A 23,010-nucleotide genomic window follows, 5' to 3' on the forward strand; every position below is an offset into this window, starting at 1 on the left:
TAGCCTATTTATCAGAAGTGTGTGGGGAAGCTTGAAAACGAGAGCACATACATACTGCAAACTGTATATCTGGCCTCGTCGTAGTCAAGTACAGGAGAGAGCCAAGCATGCTCTTGCACTCCTTATGGTCCACGGGCTCATCGTCCTCATCAGCATCAAGCGTCGTCGTGGTGGACATGGGCGTCGAACAAGGCTTGGGCTCGCCCATATCGAACTTTTTCAGAACGTTCTTTCTATACTTGCCTTGATGCATATAGGTCCCGTTTTGGGTCTGCTTGATTTGTAGCCCAAGAAAAGAGTTTAGCTCGCCCAACAAGCTCATCTAAAATTCCCTGCTCATAGTATATGAAAATTTGGAAACAATAGCATGAGAAGAGCCACCAAAGATAATATTATCCACATATATCTCGACTAAAAGGGTATTGTTGCTATGTTTGAGGAGAAAAGGAGTTTTGTCCATTGACCTCATTTTAAACCCTTGGTAAGCAGAAAAGATTTTAGACGCTCATATCGGGCTCTAGGGCTTGTTTCAAACCATACAAAACTTTTTGGAGTTTAAAAACATGGTTTGGAAACTTGGAATTCTCAAAACCAGGGGTTGCCTCACATAAACCTCTTCCTCTATATACCCATTCAAAAAAGACATTTTTGACATCCATTTGAAAAATCTTAAAACCCTTTGAAGCAACAAAGGATAAAAGGATCCTAATGACATCTAAAGGAGCAACAGTGCAAAGGTCTTCTCACAATCAATGCCCTCTTTCTTGCAAAACCGTTGCGCAATCAATATCGCCTTGTTTCTCACTACCAACCCATCATCACTCTGTTTGCTTTTAAAACTCCATTTTGTACCTATGGGGTGGCAGTTTGAAGGAGGTGGCACCAAAACCCAAACCTGATTTCTCTCAAAATTTTCAAGCTTCTCATGCGTAACATTGACCTTGTTAGGACCAGACAAAGTGTGTCCAACATTCCAGGGCTCAAAGGAAGCAACAAAAGTTGTGTGAGCAAAGTGGGACATCTGCTGATACCTGGAGCAAGTGACTCGCTCATCAACCTCACAAAATCATTCGTTGAGGAGTGTCATCATGCTAAACATGTCGTGGAGTCGTCCTCAAAGAGGTGGCATCCCCCTCAACAGCAACCTCGACACTTCTGGTCTCATCATGCACTACCTCGAGCGGACCTAGAGTAGTGGAAGTAGTGGTGTCGGGTCCGTCAGTCGAAGTAGCGAAAGCAGACTCGACTGGGACAACCAGTGGAGTCGGCTCAGGATCACCCCAATCGGCGGCGGCGTGCTCCTCCTCCACAAAGATGGTATGTCCCATCTAATCTGAGCCTGCAGGCTTAAAGACAGCGACGAACAAGGTGCGGTCTCATCGAATATAACCTCATAGGTCTCTATGATGTGGTTAGTCTTCAGGTTAAGAACACAATAAGCACAAGAATGTAATGCATAACCTAGGAAAACCCCATCAGAAGACCGAGACTCAAATTTGTCCAAATTTCCCTATTTTAGCACAAAGCATCTGCAGCCAACACCCTGAAATGGCTAACCTTGAGTGGCCGTCCAAACCATAACTCATATGAGGTTTTGTTCAATAAAAACTCAAACAAAGATGTGATTCAACACATGGCAAACAATGTTGATTGCTTCGACCCAAAAACGGCTAGGAGTCATGCTCATTGAGCATCGTCCTAGCCACCTCAACAAGGGTCTGATTCTTGCGTTCAACAATGTCATTCTGCTGAGGCACATTCGGAGAGGAGAACTGATGCACAAGTCCCAAATAAGCACAAAAAGATCTAAAAATGAGTGTTTTTGAATTCTGTGCCATTGTCACTGCATATAGCTGTCATGGCATTCTTAGAAAACTCATTTTACAACCAAAGAATCAAATCCTGAGCATGAGTAAAAGCCTCATCCTTCGCCTTCATGAAGAACACCCAAGAATAGCGAGAGAAGTCATCAACGACCACAAGCACATACCACATTCCCCCAAAAGAGCAAACTCGAGCTAGACCAACAATGTCCATGTGAAGCAATTCACCATGTTGCGAGGTGAAAGTCGCCTAGAGGGGGGGTGAATAGGCAAATCTGAAATTTATAAACTTTAACCATAACTACAAGCCAGGTTAGCGTTAGAAATATAATCGAGTCCGAAAGAGAGGGCGAAAACAAATCACAAGCAAATGAAGAGTGTGACACGGTGATTTGTTTTACCGAGGTTCGGTTCTTGCAAACCTACTCCCCGTTGAGGTGGTCACAAAGATAGGGTCTCTTTCAACCCTTTCCCTCTCTCAAACGGTCACCTAGACCGAGTGAGCTTCTCTTCTCAATCAATTGGGACACTAAGTCCCCACAATGACTACCACACAATTGGTGTCTCTTGCTTTGATTACAAAGAACTTGGGAACAAGAATAGAGGAAGAAGAAAAGCGATCCAAGCGCAAGAGCTCAAAAGAACACAACAAAATTCTCTCTTCTAGTCACTAATTGCTTTGAGTGGAATTGGGACTTGGAGAGATTTTGAGTGTCTTGTATTGAATGCACTAGCTTTTGTATTGAATGTGTTGGCTGAAAACTTGGATGCCTTGAAGTGTTGGTGGTTGGGGTATTTATAGCCCCAACTACCAAAGTGGTCGTTGGGGAAGGCTGCTGTCGAAGGGCGCACCGGACAGTTCGGTGCGCCACCGGACACTGTCTGGTGCGCCAGCCACGTCACCCAACCGTTAGGGTTCGACCGTTGGAGCTCTGATAAGTGGGGCCACCGGACAGTCACTGTTCATTGTCCGGTGCGCCATCTGTGCTTGCTCTGACTTCTGCACGCGCAGTCCGCGCACTGTAGCTCACTGTTCACCTTTTGCAGATGTTGGGGACCTTCGGCATCCGAAGGTCCTCAAAAACAGGATTTAACAGTATTTCTAGAGTATAGTGTATGAATAGGTATCTTCGGACTCAAGTCGGCATCACAGTAGACCAGAATAATACGAAGGCTGGTACAGCGCCGAAGGTGCGAGCAGGAAAGCTTCGGCGTGACAGCAAAAAGTGAAACCGACTTAAAGATGAAAAGGCTATTTAGACCTCGACAGATTACTATAGAATTATTATCAAGTGTAAAGGGCATGAATGTAATTTTGTATGGGTTGTGTCCCGTGCCTATAAATAGGTGAACAGTACCCCCGTACTGTTCACGTTGACTTGGCATTCACCTTTTGCGTCACGCTCGTACTATCATCTCCTTCCAGTTGAAGGTACACTTGTAATTCAACGATATTTCTGTTTATGCTTGATAATAATATATAATTGTTCATGTTGTCTTTTATATTCCTTACATTTCATCCTTCGTCACTGTATAATGAATTTATGAAGGTAAGTTCTTCATAATCTTCGTCCGAAAACCATTATACCCTAAGGGAAATAATGTTTCGAAGGACGAAGGACTTTAACGATTAACATTTTCTATGTTGCCTTGTTCTTAACTCATAGCATTTGAGAACAAGTCCCCAACATTGGCGCCCACCTCCGGTGAACTCACTTCCACTCTTTGAAGTTTTTTGAACACCTTCGGCGATCATAAACCTTCGTTATGGCGCCGAAGAAAGCTTCAGCGACTGGGGCTGCAGCTCTGCAACCACTGGACCACAATCAGGAGACAGTCTCCCTTCGGGAGGCCCGAAGCCAGAAAAGGAAGGCTGTCAGCCCGACACCACCAGAGGACGAGATAGATCAAGAAATCAGAGACATGGAGATGCTTCATCAACAGGTGCAGAGGAAGAAAGAAAAGATGGCCAGGCTAGCTGAACTGCAGAGGCAAATAGACGAAGCCTCTGAAGAAGTTCGTCATCTTGCTCAGGATGAGCAGCACCGAAGGCCTCAGCACCAAGACCTTCATCAGGAGGGTTTTCCCAACGAAGATGACTGGTATGACAATTTCCATCATGGGAATTTTGTTTTTGATGATGCTTCTCCTCTGTCTGCTGAGCTGCAGGCTACACCTTGGCCTCCGTCCTACAAGCCGCCTCAGCTTCCCGTATTCGATGGTCATTCAGACCCGAAGCAGTTTTTGATGAGCTACGAAGCAACAGTATCTTCGTATGGTGGCAATGCTGCAGTCATGGCCAAATCTTTTGTTATGGCTGTCAGGAGTGTTGCTCAAACCTGGTATTCCTCCCTTCGACCAGGAACGATCACTTCATGGCAGAAGCTGAAGGACTTGTTGTTAACTAGCTTCCAAGGGTTTCAGACGAAGCCGGTTACTGCTCAAGCTCTGTTCCAGTGCACCCAGGACCACGAAGAATACCTTCAGGCGTATGTCCGGAGGTTCTTGCGTTTGAGGGCACAGGCACCAACGGTGCCCAATGAAATTGTCATTGAGGCCATGATCAAGGGGCTTCGGTCAGGACCGTCAGCTCAGTACTTCGCTAGGAAGCCTCCTCAAACTTTGGAGAAGCTGCTCCAGAAGATGGACGAGTACATTCGGGCCGATAATGATTTTCGCCAAAGAAGGGAGGAGGCTTTCAGGTTTTCTGAAATGACCAGGGGCTTCGGAGGGAGGTTCTACCCGAGACACGTGAGATCAATTCATAACTCTACACAAAATGATGATAGAGGGAGCCAACAGCAAAGGCCACAATGTTCCTCACAGGCTTCGGGGCAACAGCAAAGCTCCTTCCGACCACCAGCTCCAAGAGGCAGAGGCGCCAGGGGCTTCGGAGGAAGATTTGGCGATCAACCGAGAAGAATCTTTTGCTTATTCTGCGGTGAGAACAAGGGCCATACCACCAGGATGTGCCATGTTACTATTCAGAAGCAAAAGGAAATAGCCGAAGCCGCAGCACAACAAGCTCAGCCGAAGCAGGTCATGCATACAGCTTCGTATCATTCGCCCTACATCCCAGAATATGTGGGCAACCACCCTGCAGTTTCTGTTGCTTCGGCGAGTCAGCCTCAAGCTTCCTGGCAACAGCCTCCGCCTCCACCTCCGTTGCAACAAGGCCAGCAGCCAGAAGGGAGCCAGTATGCTCCACACCAAAGGGACTTCAGAGAGCAGTCCGAAGCTCGCACAGTCAACAGCACTGTGCCAGAGTCAAAGCACATCTATTGACAAATATCCTACCTTAATAGCAATCTTTTTCATTCAGTTTCATTTTCTGTAATAAAGGACATTGTTCAGGTTTCATGTAAATAGTTTCGCTGATTCCCACAAGGAAAATATATTTTCTTCACAGGCTTAAATTGTTGAAAGACTTGTGACAACAAAGAGGACCTTCGAACTATCGAAAATTCTTCGAAGTAACAAAAAGTCGTTCTAAGGAACGCAGAGTAAGTTTGCCGAAGTCACAAAAAGCCGCTCCAGAGGGAGCGCAGTGTAAGTTTTCTGCTCCAAAGTCGTTCCAAAGGGAATGCAGAGCATACAGCAAAAAGTCAACGCTGATACCGCCTAAGTAAAAGGCGAAGCGCGAAAAGTCAACGCGAATACCGCTGAAAGTAAAAGGCGAAGAAGCTCCTAAGGGAGGCTTACAGCGAAAAATAAACGCTGATTCCGGTGAAGTAAAAAGCGAAGAAGCTCCTAAGGGAGGCTTGAAAAAAAATATGTGTTTTATTGCAGGGATGCGTGTGCATCTTCGGAATACGCATCGCCTCACATAACATAACATCATCACATCATTTCGCATAGCATAAGCATCATACATCATGTTGCATACGGAACAAGAGGTGGACACAATATCAATCTACAGAAGAACGTTTTGAAAAAAGGGAAAAATCATAATGTCACAAGGAGATACATTATTGATCTTCGAAGGTGTAGCTTCGGAAAATATTTTCACGAAGCCTGGATATTATTCATCAAGACACTGGATATTGTTGAAAAATTCTTCTTCACGAAGCATGAAAAGAAGGGAAGGTGTTTTTTCGTCAAAGACTCAAAAGCGGTACGTGTAAAGTTTCATGCATCGTAAAGAATTAAGCAAGAAAAACAGGTATATTACATTCAGGGTTACAAAATGTTACAATATATTACATTTCAGAAGTTTTTACAATAATACTTAGTCCTCTCTCAAAACGACTTCTGCAGCCTCGTTTAGGAGTCGATTGACGACTTCGTCCATAATAGCTTCAGCCATCTCTTTTATTTCGTCGTCTCCTTTCGGCTGAGGGTCCGAAGGGGCTTTAGCAGAATCTGAAGTAGAACAGGATACGGCTACATTGCTATTACAAATCGCAAACGAATCTTAAAACCTAAAATTACAGCACAATAAAAACTGTTAGATAATACCTAATTGACCTTCGGGCTCTGCGCTCTTCTCAGCAGCCTCAGCTACTTCTCTAGCATCGTGAATGCCCTTTTCGCTTCTTTGAATAATCTCTCGGGCCATTTCCCGGCCACCATTATCCCAGATATCGGTGAAAAATTTCCCACCAACCATGCTAGCTTCGGTCGATGGATCCCTTGCATCTTCGAAGGACAAAGCATCTTCAGATTGCGCTAGAATCTTTACATGTTCGCAGCCTTTTTTCTCTAAAATGGTGGCAATTCCTCTGGCACCCGAGAAGGCACATATATCTCCATGGCTATTTAAAATTTCTTCGAAGGCTTCAGCTTCGTGGTCGATCCATTCGATGGGACCTTCGGGATTGCCTCTCGTAAAGTTTTCCTCACTTGAGAATGCGCCGACCTTGGCGAAGCTAGCCTTTAACTTCTTAACACATTCTATAGATTTGTTATAGCATCTATTCTTGGATGACCGAAGCTCTTCAACAGTTCCTTCTAAGTGATCTGCCCATTGGTCACTGAGTTCTCGCTTTGTTTCTTCAAGTATACGTTCTTCCTTGGCTCTGGCCAGTTGTTTCCGAAGATGTTCAAGTTCGCGTTTATGAGCTTCAGCTTGACCTTTAAAAGCAGCTTCGTCTTCCTTTATTTTATTTATCAATGAGTGTAATATTTTATCTTTCTCGAGACCTTCGTTCCTCAGTTCAATTACTTCGGAACGAAGGTTGCTCAGGGCTATAGTACACCCTTCGTCTTCAGCATCTTTCTGTGCCCTGAGGGCATTGCTAAGTATCAGGCCCTGCAAAGAGAAATATGTGTGTGTCAATAGGTTTAAACAAACGAAAAATTTTGGTCTCAACAAAAAATGCAAAGATTCCATTTGTTGCACCTTCAAGCTATTATATGCCAGGCTGTCGGCCAAATCATTTTTCGATAGCACTGAGAGCCCGTCTTCCAGTGTTGGGAATCCGAAGCTCTTGCTCATCTCCCGACAGACAGAAATCTCTTTGCTGTCAGGGAGACAATACAAAAAGTCTTCTTCTCCACTGCCATTGAATATTAACGCCCCCTTTGGATACTTCAGTTTTTGGGCGTAGCGCTGGGCCTCTTGCTCTTTTTCTGATAGTTTTTTCCCCGAAGCATGATGAACAATATAATCATGAACTTTGGGGGATGCTTCGGGGGCAATGACACCGATTTCTTCAACAAAAGTTGGCTTTGTTATTTTTTCTGCCTCACTTTCCAAGGATTTTATCTTTGCGGGCTCTGAGGACCCAGCTTCGGCTTCAGTTTCTTGCTCTGGAGCTTTAGTACCAGAAATTTCAGTTGTTTCAGGAATGACAGCAGCCTTCTTCGGAGGTGTGCTTGAAGATTTGATTGTTTCCAGTACATCTAGCACATTAGCCATTCTCTTTCTTTTCGGAGTCACTGCTGGCACTTTTTGATTTTTTACTGTCTCAATATTTGCTGCAGGACTCAAAACTTCTGATGTTTTTGATCCCTCAGTTGCTTCTTTTACTTCTTCCATTTTTAATGTGGACGGCGCTTCGGCCTTCTCTTTCGTTTCTGATAACAAAATCTTTGATTGTTCCAATTCTATCTTTGTTGGCACCTCGGCCGTTTCTGCGACTTCTGGCAGCAAGGTTGGCTCGGTTGATTTTTAGCTTCGGTGGCCGAAGAGGTTTCTCCGGTAAACTCAGGCACCGAAGCTGGTTCAATATAGCGCGGCCGATGTGTAAGGACCTTTATCTTCTTTCTTTTCGGTTCTGGCTCACTAGGAGCAGTTGCAGCTTCTTCTTTTGCAGAGGTTGTGTTTTTTCTCTTCTGCCTTCGAATGGGATAGCAATAGTCAGGGTAGACAAACCCGATTGCATCAAATACCCGATTCAGCCTCTTCTTTTTTCGGCCTCCGAAGGCTGCTGACATTGCGGTGTCTTCGGCCTTCGAATAAGCCCCAAGCAGTTCATCACTTAAATTCTCAATGCTTTTTAACCAGTCATCATCTGGCTCAACGAATTTATCTCCAAATTTAAAAGTGTATTTCAACCTGATAAGTCCACCTTCGTCGGCCTTTTTTATAGTTTCTTGTGGCATTTCCCATTTCTCCGCGAGCGGCCATACCCTGAAGGCAATATGCTCTTGTACTAAGTCTCTCGTTCCAATAAAAGAACAGATAACGCCGAAGGCCCTCTGGCATTCTTCGGCAGCTTCATTCATTTCAACCTTCAGTCTCCGAAGGCCGAAGCTTTGCCAAATAGGGCGCATAATTATACCTTTGATATCTTCTCGTACTGTCAGATCATTCTTCACATAAAACCATTCTGTCATCCAGTCGCCGGGCCATCTCTTCCGAAAGGTTGGCACGGGGTAGCTTGACCCGGACCGAGAAACGAAACTGTAGCAGCCAAAATTATTGTGATACTGTTCCTTACCCCAAGGTTTTGTCTCGTATGATAATTCGTGTATATTGCAGAAGCTTTTTGCATCAGGCTTCAGACCTTGGCTTCTCACGGCCCACACAAAGATATTCAGCCTTATAATTGCCTCGGGGGTAAGTTGATGGAGATAGACTTCGAATATTTTCAGCACCTCTACAACGAAGCTGCTCAAGGGAAATCGCAGTCCATCTTTCAAAAAGCTTTGGTACACTACGACTTCATTCTCTTCAGGGTGTGGGCAAGTTTTTTCCCCTTCGTCGGCCCTCACAATGGACAAATCCCGGAAATACCTTCTGTTGGGGACTTGTTCTCAAATGCTATGAATTAAGAACAAGGCAACACAAAATGTTAAATGATACTGTCCTTCGTCCGTGAAGCATTATTCCTTTGGGGATAATGGGTCTTGGACGAAGGTTGATAAGAGTCTTATTACGAAGCTGAACCTTCGTAATAAACTTTCAATAAACATTGTAAGATAATGTAAAGTAAAAGGTATAAAATGGATAAATGATTCACAGATGCATTATATCATATTCACTTAATATATTGAATCACTAAATACAATGATACCTATGCCTTGACAAAGGTTGTATTCCGAGAGATGCGATTGCAAATACCAGAATGCGTGAACAGTAACGGAATACTGTTCACTATTTATAGGCACAGGACGCAGCCTGTGAGGAATTACAAGTATGCCCCTTATAAAAACTTACAACATTGACTCAGACCTTTATGGACTAAAAGGTCATTCTATCTTTAAGTCGGTTGATGATGCCGAAGCTACACGAAGAAGAACCTTCGGCTATCTTATACAAACAGCTTCAGCCGAGGACCACTTCTTCTTATAAGACCTTCGGCGACGAAGCATAAACCCAACAGTAGCCCCTTTCGCGGTGCTAGATCGTTTTTCGTAACGAGCTTGATCCGTGAAAAAAGTCTCTTAAGCTTCGGAGCGCCGAAGGTCTAAAAAACACCTTCCCTGAGCTCGTTGTCGAGAAACGATTCAATCTCCCTGCGCGTAGCGGCCCCACCTTGCAGAGTTACTGTTCGGTCTCTGCGGTCCACCGTACAGCGAGTGCGAGCGGGTGTCCGCCTGGTGTAAAACTTCTGGCGCTTCGCCTTCTTACCTGCGGCACTATATAAACAGACGAGTAGGTGTGAAGTTACCACAGCATTTACTGCTATTTGCACTGTTTTGCTGCCAAAATTTTTAACCGTCGCCGAAGCTTGTTTGTCAGAGTCGAACGAAGCTCCATCTTAAAGCCTGCTTCGGAGGAGAAAAGTATTAAAGTTTCACAAGTTCATAGTTAAATGGCCAGAGTCCGCTCTACCGCCAGGGTTGAGCGTGAGGGGAACGAAACGGAAGCTTCGGAGACTGTCCCTATCTCCGAAGCCATGGAACGATCCGGGCTAGTGACTTCGGAAAAGATTCCTAGTGATGATGCGGAACAAGCTATCGCTGAAGCAGAAGGAGAAGATGCTGGGGAAACTGACCCCGAAGATGATTATCACCTTGCCACGCCAAGCAAACCCAGTCATTTGGACTTCGGGAAATCTACTGTTTCGAAGGCTGATCTGTCCAAGATGGTAAAATCAGGCTATTTTACTGAAAATCAAAAGAAGCTATTACGCTTCGGGGGAGAAGAGACTACCCCGAAGCCGGAGAAAGATGAAATTGTTATATTTAAGAGCTTCTTAAAGGCTGGATTAAGATTCCCCCTTCATGGGATTATTGCAGAGATATTGAAGAATTTTGGAATCTATTTTCACCAGCTAACCCCTAACGCTATCGTTAGGCTTAATGTTTATATCTGGGCACTCCGAAGCCAGGCGGTGGAACCGTTTGCAGACAGCTTTTGCCGAGTTCACGAACTACACTATCAGACAAAGGCTAGAAAGGATGGATTACATGATAATTTTGGTTGCTATAATTTTGCTTATCGGAAAACTACGAAGTATCCTGTGATCAGCTACCGAAGCAAATGGGCAGCAGGGTGGAAATCGGAATGGTTCTATGTTAAGGTTGATGATGATAAAGAAAAGCTTGTGCAAAGTCCACTTGAACTGACCTTCGGAGAAACCCGCCCCCAGTGCCACATGTTACCAGAGGGTCCAACTCAAAAAGCAATGTATGAATTCAAAATTATTGCAGAGAATATCAGTACAAGGGACCTGGTCAAGGAATTCTTGGCTTTCAAGGTTTTTCCTAGTGTAAAAGAGTGGGAAATGCCGAAGCTGAAGGGGGAGAAGAAAAAAGGTGAACTTGTACGTTTGCCTTACTACTTCAAATTTAAGAAATACTTTAAAACTCCTTGCCAAGAGTGGTTGGATACGATTGAAGTGATGTGCAACGAGATACTTGGCAATTATTCAAAAAAGGAAGATCAATTGATGACCGCAGCCTTCGGCACCCGTCCGAAACGAAGGCTAAATCGAGTGTTGGACGCCTTGGGTTTCGAATACCCAGACTACGAAGATCTGAACAAAGGTGCCGGGGGCCAAAAAAGGAAAAGGGCAACTGAAGCCTTAGATGAAGGTGAAAAAGAGCCAATAAAGAAGAAAATTCAAAAGAAAAGGAAAGCTTCTTCTCCGAAGCAACAAATATCCGAAGCAGAAGAAACCCCCGCATCGCCTTCTGCTGCTGTTGTTGAGGAAATTCTGAAGGTAATGACTGAATCCTTACCTGCGAAGCTAAGTCCACTGGGTCCTCAACTGACAAAGTTTTTTCAGAAGGACAAGGAGCCTGAGAAATCGAGGAAAACAATCAAGGCAAAGAAACAAAGAATCATTACCGTGACAGAGGTAATTGACAAAACGCCGCCAAGAGCTTCGGCCCAAAAAACACAAGCGGCAGCAGAGGGGGCAGATATTGAAATTGCACCTTCGGAGGCCGCAGCCGCCGAAGTTACCTCAGCGGAAGATTTGAATTTGGAGAGCACAATTGAACATATTGACCAAATGCTACTAGACATGGCCGCAGAAGAAGCTACCACTGCTGCCGAAGAGGCCGTGACCGCAGCGTCAAAGAAAGGAAAAGAAATTGCTGACGAAGCTTCAGGAAACGAAACCTTCGCGTTCCAAAACTTAGTTGGAGAACATCTAACAAAAGCTGAAATAGAAGAGCTTAAAGAGTATGCCCAATCCTGTGGATACAAACCTGGGGCACTCCTCTTCGGAGGCATTGATGATGAGAAATTAGAGTGTATTCGAGACCAAACAGGGGCCAAAATTATTAGTACTTTGTCCAAGAGTATTGGATTCCCGAAGCTAGAATCAGACATCAGCCGCTACCGACGACAACATGTCGTTGGTAGTTTATTTTACTCCAACTTCAAGGTAAATGACTTGTCCCTTAACTTTTATTGCTTCTAATAAAAGCATATCTGACGAAGGTTGTGTTTTGTGTTTGTGTAGAGTATGCTATTGAGCAAAGCCTTGCAAATGCAGCAAGATCTTGAAGATAAAAAGCATGAAGTTATAATTGGAAATTTAGAAAACAAAATAAAGGAGCAATCAGATGCTTTTGAGAAAAAGAACTTTGAGCTCCAGGCAGCCGAAGGTTTACTGGCGGAAGCTGAAGAAAAAATATCAGAACTGAACACGAAGCTTCTCCGCCAGTCTGAGCAGTTCGAACAAGAAAAACAAGATCTCAATGCAAGACTTGAAGCCGAAGCTCAGCAAAATTCGGATTTGAGAAAACTACTGACAAATCTTCAAGAAAAATGTCTGGAATTTAGCAACAAGTGCATTCAACGACTAAGAAAGATTTTTCACTCAGTTGGAGCCAGTAGCGAAAAATTTACCCCCTCAGCTGAAGATCTACCAAAAACCTTCGAACACATTGAGGGGGAGATTGACGAGCTCGACGAAGTCATAGCTGGGCATGGCGACTTCTGTGCCTGGGTGGCTTCTCGAGGGACTGCTGCAGCCTTCCTGAAGGCTGGCTGTGATCATGGGAAAATTGTCAACAGGCCAAATTTCACTTTGTCACCATCAATCCTGGATGACATCCCTGATCTTGCCCGAAGCATCTCGAATCGATTTGTAAAAATGATATGGACAAAAGGTGGTCGAGAGAAAGCTGGAGACGAAGCTCGTAGCCACCTTGATCCAGTAAGAAATCATACCTTGTGCTTACCTTTTTTTTGTAAACTTGATTTTGACTTCCAACGACCTTACTCGTGTAGGATGACGAAGCCGAAGCTGATGACCAAAAATAATGCCGAAGCCGAAGCTCCTTGGAGATTTAGATAGTAGACTGCAGACAGTACTTAAAAAACTTTTGAGATAACTTTTGTGAATGTAAACAAAACTTGTTTTTAATGTATGCTGTTCATACCTTGTAATATATCCTTAACCTTTCACTGATGTATGAGAAATGCTTTGATGTGGACGAAATTTCCTTTTTTGAGCCGAAGGCGAAAAAACACCTTCCCTTCTTTTCGTACGCAACGAAGCATAGAAAACAACATTTTCCTTTTTTCCGAAGCTCTCCTTCATGGAAAACAACATTTTCCCTTCTTCTTTGTGCACGAAGCTCTTTTTTCCCTTTCTTTTTTCTCTTCTTGCCGAAGCAACCATTTTATGCGATGAAGATGATTATCCTACATATGCCTAGATGAATGTTTATGAATGCAAATGCTATGATGTAATGTGATGTGCAAATGAATGGCCAAACACGTATCCGAAGCCATATTCATAGCCATTATTTTCTTAAAAACAATCACACCTCAGCTCTGCATTCCCTTAGGAACGACTTTGGAGCTTCTTCGCCTTTACTTTTGGCGGAATCAGCGTTGACTTTTCGCTGTAAGCTCTGCATTCCCTTATGAACGTCTTTGGAGCTTCTTCGCCTTTACTTTTGGCGGAATCAGCGTTGACTTTTCGCTGTAAGCTCTGCATTCCCTTAGGAACGTCTTTGGAGCTTCTTCGTTTTTACTTTTTGGCACTCGATGGTGCGCTCCCAACTTTTACATTTACATTCTTTGGGGGATTTTGCTCTTATAAGACTAAAAAAGGAAATTACATATGCTGGCCCCATTAAAAACCTTTCTCCCCCTTTGGAAAGGAAAAGGGTGCCATGAAAGAAAAAATAAAAATATGAAAAATTACATCGAATTATACATAATATCGCCGAAGCTCATCCGCATTCCAAGACCTAGGAATGTCATTGCCGTCCATATCTTTCAATCTGTATGAACCGGGCCTTGATGAAGATGCTACTAAGAAAGGCCCGTCCCATTTCAACTGCAATTTACCCACTGTTTCCGGGTTGGCCACCCTCCGAAGCACCAAGTGCCCTGGCTCAATATTTTTTAGCCGAACCTTTCTATCCCGCCATTTGACTGTTTCAGCTTGATATTTATTAATATTCTCCACGGCTTGCAGTCTGATCCCTTCTAAAGCATCTTTTTCTATAGAATAAGCAGCTTCGGAATCTGATTCTGCCGAAGCTACTATCCTTATTGATCCGGCTTTAGCTTCCTCTGGAGTTATTGCTTCGTCACCGAATAACAACTTGAATGGAGTGAAGCCTGTAGACCTTGATGTTGTCGTGTTGTGGCTCCACACCACTTTGGTTAGCTGATCTGGCCATTTTCCTCTAGGTTGATTGAAGATTAGCTTCATTATTCCTGTCATTATAATGCCGTTGGCTCTTTCAACGAGTCCATTTGACTCCGGGTGCCTGACTGATGCAAAATGTATCTTCGTACCAATTTGGTCACAGAAATCCCTGAAAGCTTCGGAGTCAAACTGTGTTCCATTGTCCACAGTGATAGCCTTTGGCACCCCGAAACGACAAACAATATTCTGCCAGAAAAACTTTTGGACGGTAGCCGAAGTTATTGTGGCTAAAGGCTTCGCCTCAATCCATTTAGAAAAATATTCCACAGCTACCACAACATATCTCAGGTTCCCTTGGGCCGGTGGTAACGGACCTAGCAAGTCAAGGCCCCACCTTTGCAATGGCCAAGTGGGTTGTATGAGCTGTGTCAAGGACGAAGGTTGTTTTTGATCTCTTGCACATTTCTGACAACCTTCGCACTTTTGAACCAATTCTGCTGCATCCGAAGCTGCCTTCGGCCAATAAAACCCTTGACGGAAAATTTTTCCGAGTAACGGCCTAGATCCGATGTGAGATCCACACAGGCCTGCATGTATTTCTTTCATTAACTCTATACCTTCGGTTCTGGATAAGCATTTGAGCAGCGGAGCACAAACTCCATGTTTATACAACTCCCCTTCTATCATGACATATGGACGAGCTCTTGCTTCTATCCTCTTGTTATAAGCTTCGTCATCTGAAAGAAATTTACCCTGAAGGTAAGAGATGATCTCGGTTCTCCAATCTTCGCTAAAAACAGGAGATATATTAAGAACTGCTCTTTCAAGAAGTTCCACCGAAGGTGCTTTTATTGTTTCGAAAAATACATCCGAAGGTAAAGGCAGCCCCTGTGCTGCTGACTTAGCTAGCAAATCAGCATGCTCATTTTGTCCTCGAGGGATATTTTTGACAGAAAACCCTTCGAAGGAAGCTTCAACTCTTCGAACCATATCCAGATATTTTTCAAGCTTCGGATCCTTAGCCTTGCAACTTTTGTCAATATGACCCGAAACAACCTGGGAATCAGTTTTAAGTATGGCTCTTCTGATTCCCATTGCTTTTAACTTCCGAAGACCTAGAATCAATGCTTCGTACCCAGCAATGTTGTTTGTGCAATTAAAATCAAGCTTTGCCGCATAACAAGTTTTGACTTTGGAAGGTGAAACCAACACAGCAGCCGCTCCTGCTCCGAAGGTTCCCCAAGATCCATCACAAAACACTGTCCAGGCTTCGTTGTCTTTATTCGTTTCCCCCTCCTGAGCCCCTGGCGTCCAATCAGCAATAAAGTCTGCCAGTGCCTGTGACTGAATCGAAGATCTATGAACATATTCAATACAAAATTCATTGAGCTCTGCAGCCCATTTTCCAATCCTTCCAGTAGCTTCTCGGTTCCTCATAATATCCTTCAGAGGTTGTGATGAAGGAACAATTATGTTGTAAGCTTGGAAATAGTGCCGAAGCTTCCTGGAGGCCATCAAGACAGCATACAGTATCTTCTCCAACTCTGTATAATTTTTCTTTGATAAACTAAGGACCTCGGAAACAAAATATATTGGGACCTGCCTTTTGACTTGACCATCAAGCTTCTCCTGGACAAGCGCTGCACTTACCGTTGAGTGCGAAGCTGCCACATATAATAATAAAGGAGCCCCTGGCATTGGTGGAGTCAATGTTGTTAGATCTATCAAATACTGTTTCAGTTCTTCGAAAGCCTTCTGCTGGATTGGTCCCCATTGAAAGACTTCGGCCGACTTCAGCACTTCGAAGAATGGTAAATTTCTCTCTGCTGATCTGGATATGAATCTATTGAGAGATGCCAATCTTCCTGTCAATCTTTGAGCCCCCTTCTTTGTAGTTGGTGGCTCCATCCGAAGTATAGCTTCAATTTTACTTGGATTGGCTTCAATTCCCTTTGTTGAAACCAAGCATCCAAGAAATTTCCCCTTCTTCACTCCGAAGACACATTTTTCTGGATTTAACTTTAAGCCAGCTTGCCTGAAACTGGCGAAGGTCTCCTGCAGATCAGCAATATGATTCTCCTGCTTCGTGCTTTTGACAATGATGTCATCAACATAAGTTAGCACATTTCTGCCTATTTGAGATTGAAGAACCTTCGCAGTCATTCGGCTGAAACTTCCTCCAGCGTTTTTGAGCCCCTCAGGCATCCGAAGATAGCAATATGTGCCACTTGGAGTGATGAAGCTAGTCTTCGGCTCATCTTCCTTCTTCATCCAAATTTGGTGATAGCCTGAATAGCAGTCTAACAGACTCATGAGCTCTGACGAAGCTGCTGCATCAACTAAAGAGTCTATCCTTGGTAGTGGGAATTCATCCTTCGGACAAGCCTTGTTAAGATCTGTAAAATCGATGCACATTCGCCACTTGCCATTGGCCTTTTTTACCATAACAGTGTTAGCTAACCATTCTGGGTACTTCACTTCTCTAATAACTCCTGCACTGAGGAGTCTTTTGACTTCGTTGCGAGCACCTTCGGCCTTATCATCTGACATTTTCCGAAGCCTTTGCTTTCTGGGTCTGAAGGATGGATCGATATTGAGCGAGTGCTCAATAACATCCCTATTAACTTCGCATAGATCATTGGCTGACCATGCAAAAACATCTTTGTTATTGAACAAAAACCTTATCAAGGTTTTTTCCTGCTCTTCGGATAGTTGAGAGCCTAACAGCACCTTCTGCTCTGCTATGTCCTCACATAAGAGCATAGGCTTCGGCTGATCTGCTGAAGCTGCTTTCTCCCTTCTGAATTTGTACTGTTCACAAGCTTCAGCTCCATCTATGTTATGGATTGCTTTTGAGTCAGTCCAATTTCCTTCGGCTCTTCTTGCAGCTTCCTGACTTCCATGGATAGCAATGGGTCCCTGATCCGAAGGTATCTTCATGCAAAGATAGGCAGGATGAAGGATTGCTTCGAAGGCATTGAGAGTACCACGACCAATAATTGCATTGTAAGGGTATTCCATGTCAACAATGTCAAACACAACTTGCTCAGTTCTAGTGTTGTTGATGAACCCGAAGGTCACTGACATGGTGATCTTGCCCAGTGCTACGATCTGTCTTCCTCCGAAGCCACAGAGAGGATGTGTAGCATCATGAATCTTATCTTCTGGCTCTTGCATTTGTCTGAAGGCCTTAGCAAAAATGATGTCAGCTGCACTGCCTGTATCAACCAAGACATTGTGGACCAGAAATCCTTTGATAACACAAGAGATAACCATGGCATCGTTGTGTGGGTAATCTTTGAGCTGAAGGTCCTCTTGGGAGAAGGTAATAGGAATGTGAGACCATCTTGACTTAATGAAGGGTCCTTGCACCCCAACATGTTGTACCCTTCTCTGTGCTTCCTTCTTCTGTTTCTTGTTAGCTGGCTCTGAGGACGAGCCACCTGTGATCGGGAGCACCAGCTTCGGGTCCGAAGCAGCTCCAGCTTGGTCGTTGAACGAAGCCATCAGCTCAAAAAGTGGAAGTGAGTTCACCGGAGGTGGGCGCCAATGTTGGGGACTTGTTCTCAAATGCTATGAATTAAGAACAAGGCAACACAAAATGTTAAATGATACTGTCCTTCGTCCGTGAAGCATTATTCCTTTGGGGATAATGGGTCTTGGACGAAGGTTGATAAGAGTCTTATTACGAAGCTGAACCTTCGTAATAAACTTTCAATAAACATTGTAAGATAATGTAAAGTAAAAGGTATAAAATGGATAAATGATTCACAGATGCATTATATCATATTCACTTAATATATTGAATCACTAAATACAATGATACCTATGCCTTGACAAAGGTTGTATTCCGAGAGATGCGATTGCAAATACCAGAATGCGTGAACAGTAACGGAATACTGTTCACTATTTATAGGCACAGGACGCAGCCTGTGAGGAATTACAAGTATGCCCCTTATAAAAACTTACAACATTGACTCAGACCTTTATGGACTAAAAGGTCATTCTATCTTTAAGTCGGTTGATGATGCCGAAGCTACACGAAGAAGAACCTTCGGCTATCTTATACAAACAGCTTCAGCCGAGGACCACTTCTTCTTATAAGACCTTCGGCGACGAAGCATAAACCCAACACCTTCCTCTCATGTTGACAAGATGATTCTCTTTGATAGTTGATTTACCATAAACTGAATGGCTTGGTCGCCAGGGACGATCTTCGGAGTCTTCACCACCACTGTCCACATCATAGCTGTCACTATCACCAGTATCTTCAGACAAACCTTCCAGAATCTCCTTGGTGATTTTTTCTGTATTGGTCTTTGACATCGCTATAAGAAACCCCAAGTTTTTCTCTTCGTCGAGGCTCAGCTTCATCTCAGCAGCAGTCTTCTTATCTTCAGACATCTTCGGAGACACTAAAAAACTATTTTCAAAGCCGAAGCTTCAAAACTAAAAGCTTAGCAAATCTTAGTGCACAAGAGCTAAAAATCGAGTGAGCGGGAGCAGTTGGCCAGAGAGCGTGTCAAATGAGTTTGCGATATGGCCGTATTTATACGCCAAGTGCGTTGAAAATTGGAAGACCCCGCTTGTCAGTGAATGTTGCTATTCTAGCAAAGGGAAGGTGTTTTTTCGGACCTTCGGCGTAAAGCCTTCGTCCATGTCGCAATCTAAATTTATTATTTTAAACAAATTAATATTGCGAGGGGCTACTGTTGGGGACCTTCGGCATCCGAAGGTCCTCAAAAACAAGATTTAACAGTATTTCTGGAGTATAGTGTATGAACAGGTATCTTCGGACTCAAGTCGGCATCACAGTAGACCAGAATAATACGAAGGCTGGTACAGCGCCGAAGGTGCGAGCAGGAAAGCTTCGGCGTGACAGCAAAAAGTGAAACCGACTTAAAGATGAAAAGGCTATTTAGACCTCGACAGATTACTATAGAATTATTATCAAGTGTAAAGGGCATGAATGTAATTTTGTATGGGTTGTGTTCCGTGCCTATAAATAGGTGAACAGTACCCCCATACTGTTCACGCTGACTTGGCATTCACCTTTTGCGTCACGCTCGTACTATCATCTCCTTCCAGTTGAAGGTACACTTGTAATTCAACGATATTTCTGTTTATGCTTGATAATAATATATAATTGTTCATGTTGTCTTTTATATTCCTTACATTTCATCCTTCGTCACTGTATAATGAATTTATGAAGGTAAGTTCTTCATAATCTTCGTCCGAAAACCATTATACCCTAAGGGAAATAAATTTTCGAAGGACGAAGGACTTTAACGATTAACATTTTCTATGTTGCCTTGTTCTTAACTCATAGCATTTTAGAACAAGTCCCCAACAGCAGACGACCGTTGGCGCTGTAGCTGTTACTCCGCTTGGCACACCGGACAGTCCGGTGAATTATAGCAGAGGGCAATTCTAGAAATCTGAAGGTGGCAAGTTTGGAGTTGATCTCCCTGGTGCACCGGACACTGTCCGGTGGCACACCGGACAGTCCGGTTCGGTTGTCTTTTGCTCTTTTTATTTGAACCCTTTCTTGGACTTTTTATTGGTTTGTGTTAAACCTTTGGCACCTGTATAACTTATAATCTAGAGCAAACTAGTTAGTCCAATTCTTTGTGTTGGGCAATTCAACCACCAAAATCATTTAGGAAAAGGTGTAAGCCTATTTCCCTTTCAATCTCCCCCTTTTTGGTGATTGATGCCAACACAAACCAAAGCAAATATATAAGTGCAGTAATTGAACTAGTTTGCAAAAAGGTAAGTGCAAAGGTTACATGGAATTAAACCAATTTATATTTCATAAGATATGCATGGATGCTTTCTTCATTTTAATATTTTGGACCACGCTTGCACCACTTGTTTTATTTTTGCAAATGTTTTGGAAATTCTTTTTCAAAGTCTTTTGCAAATAGTCAAAGGTATATGAATAAGATTTCGAGAAGCATTTTCAAGATTTGAAATTTTCTCCCCCTGTTTCAAATGCTTTTCCTTTGACTAAACAAAACTCCCCCTCAATGAAATTCTCCTCTTAGTGCTCAAGTGGGGTTTAGATATTAATTTTGAAAGGGTTATACCGATTTGAAATTATACCAAAAATAAGATACCAATTGAAAAACTTCTTTTAATACAAATTGAAAGAGTACATTTTTGAAATTATTGGTGGTGCGGTCCTTTTACTTTGGGCTAATACTTTCTCCCCCTTTGGCATGAATCGCCAAAAAACGGATACTTGTGAGTGAAATATAAGCCCTTTTACTTTCTCTCTCCCTTGGCAAACAATATATGAGTGAAGATTATACCAAATTGGAGAGCGGTGCGGAGTGATGGCGAAGTGGAGATAATTCGATGGAGTGGAGTAGAAGCCTTGTCTTCGCCGAGGACTCCATTTCCCTTTCAATCTATGACTTAGCATGTAATACACTTAAAAACCACATTAGTCAGAGCACATGAAAGAGAGATTATCAAAGGTATATAAATGAGTTATGTGTGCAAAATATCAATCAAAATTCCTAGAATCAAGAATGTTTAGCTCATGCCTAAGTTTGGTAAAGGTTTTCTCATCTAGTGGTTTGGTAAAGATATCGGCTAATTGTTCTTTGGTGCTAACATATGCAATCTCGATATCCCCCTTTGTTGGTGATCCCTCAAAAAGTGATACCGAATGGCTATGTGCTTAGTGCGGCTGTGCTCAACGGGATTATCCGCCATGCGGATTGCACTCTCATTATCACATAGGAGAGGAACTTTGGTTATTTTGTAACCATAGTCCCTGAGGGTTTGCCTCATCTAAAGCAATTGCGTGCAACAATGGCCTGCGGCAATGTACTCGGCTTCGGCGGTAGAAAGAGTTACATAGTTTTGTTTCTTTGAAGCCCAAGACACCAGGGATCTTCCCAAGAACTGACAAGTCCCTGATGTGCTCTTTCTATCAATTTTGCACCCTGCCCAATCAGCATCTGAATAACCAATTAAATTAAAATTGGATCCCTTAGGGTACCAAAGGCCAAACTTAGGTGTATGAACTAAATATCTTAAGATTCGTTTTACGACCCTAAGGTGAACTTCCTTAGGATCGGCTTGGAATCTTGCACACATGCATACGGAAAGCATAATATCTGGTCGAGATGCACATAAATAGAGTAAAGATCCTATCATCGACCGGTATATCTTTTGATCTACGGATTTACCTCCCGTGTCGAGGTCGAAATGCCCATTGGTTCCCATGGGTGTCTTGATGGGCTTGGAATCCTTCATTCCAAACTTGGTGAGAATATCTTGAATGTACTTCGTTTGGCTGCTGAAGGTGCCTTCTTGGAGTTGCTTGACTTGAAATCCTAAGAAATACTTCAACTCCCCCATCATAGACATCTCGAATTTTTGAACCATTATCCTTCTAAACTCTTCACAAGTAGAATTGTTAGTAGACCCAAATATGATATCATCAACATAAATTTGGCATACAAACAAATCATTTGCGATAGTTTTAGTAAAGAGAGTAGGATTGACTTTTCCGACTTTGAAGCCATTAGCAATAAGAAAATCTCTTAGGCATTCATACCATGCTCTTGGGGCTTGCTTGAGCCCATAAAGCGCCTTAGAGAGTTTATAGACATAGTTAGGGTACTCACTATCTTCAAAGCCACGAGGTTGCTCAACATAGACCTCCTTCTTGATTGGTCCATTGAGAAAGGCACTTTTCACGTCCATTTGATAAAGCTTAAAGCCATGGTAAGTAGCATAGGCAAGTAATATACGAATTGACTCAAGCCTAGCTACGGGTGCATAGGTTTCACCGAAATCCAAACCTTCGACTTGTGAATATCCCTTGGCCACAAGTCGGGCTTTGTTTCTTGTCACCACACCATGCTCATCTTGCTTGTTGCGGAAGACCCATTTGGTTCCTACAACATTTTGGTTAGGACGTGGAACTAAATGTCATACCTCATTCCTCGTGAAGTTGTTGAGTTCCTCTTGCATTGCCAACACCCAATCTGAATCCCTTAATGTGTCTTCCACCCTGTATGGCTCAATAGAAGACACAAAGGAGTAATGTTCACAAAAGTGAGCAACACGAGATCGAGTAGTTACCCCCTTTTGAATATCACCGAGGATAGTGTTCACGGGGTGATCTCGTTGTATTGCTTGGTGGACTCTTAGGTGTGGCGGTCTTGGACCCTCATCATCTTCCTTGTCTTGATCATTAGCATCTCCCCTTTGATCATTGTCCTCCTCTTGAGGTGGCTCCTCTTGGTCTTCATTTTCATCATCTTGAGCTTGATCCTCATCTTGAGTTGGTGGGGATGCTTGCATAGAGGAAGATGGTTGATCTTGTGCATGTGAAGGCTCTTCGGATTCCTTAGGACACACATCCCCAATAGACATGTTCCTTAGCGCGACGCACGGAGCCTCTTCATCATCTAACTCATCAAGATCAACTTGCTCTACTTGAGAGCCGTTAGTCTCATCAAACACAATGTCACAAGAGACTTCAACTAGTCCAGTGGACTTGTTAAAGACTCTATATGCCCTTGTGTTTGAATCATAACCAAGTAAAAAGCCTTCTACAGCCTTAGGAGCAAATTTAGATTTTCTACCTCTTTTAACAAGAATAAAGCATTTGCTACCAAAGACTCTAAAATATGAAACATTGGGCTTTTTACCGGTTAGGAGTTCATATGATGTTTTCTTGAGGATTCGGTGAAGGTAGAGACGGTTGA

Source organism: Zea mays, chromosome 6 (assembly GCF_902167145.1).
Source record: "Zea mays cultivar B73 chromosome 6, Zm-B73-REFERENCE-NAM-5.0, whole genome shotgun sequence".
Classification (NCBI taxonomy): Eukaryota; Viridiplantae; Streptophyta; class Magnoliopsida; order Poales; family Poaceae; genus Zea; species Zea mays.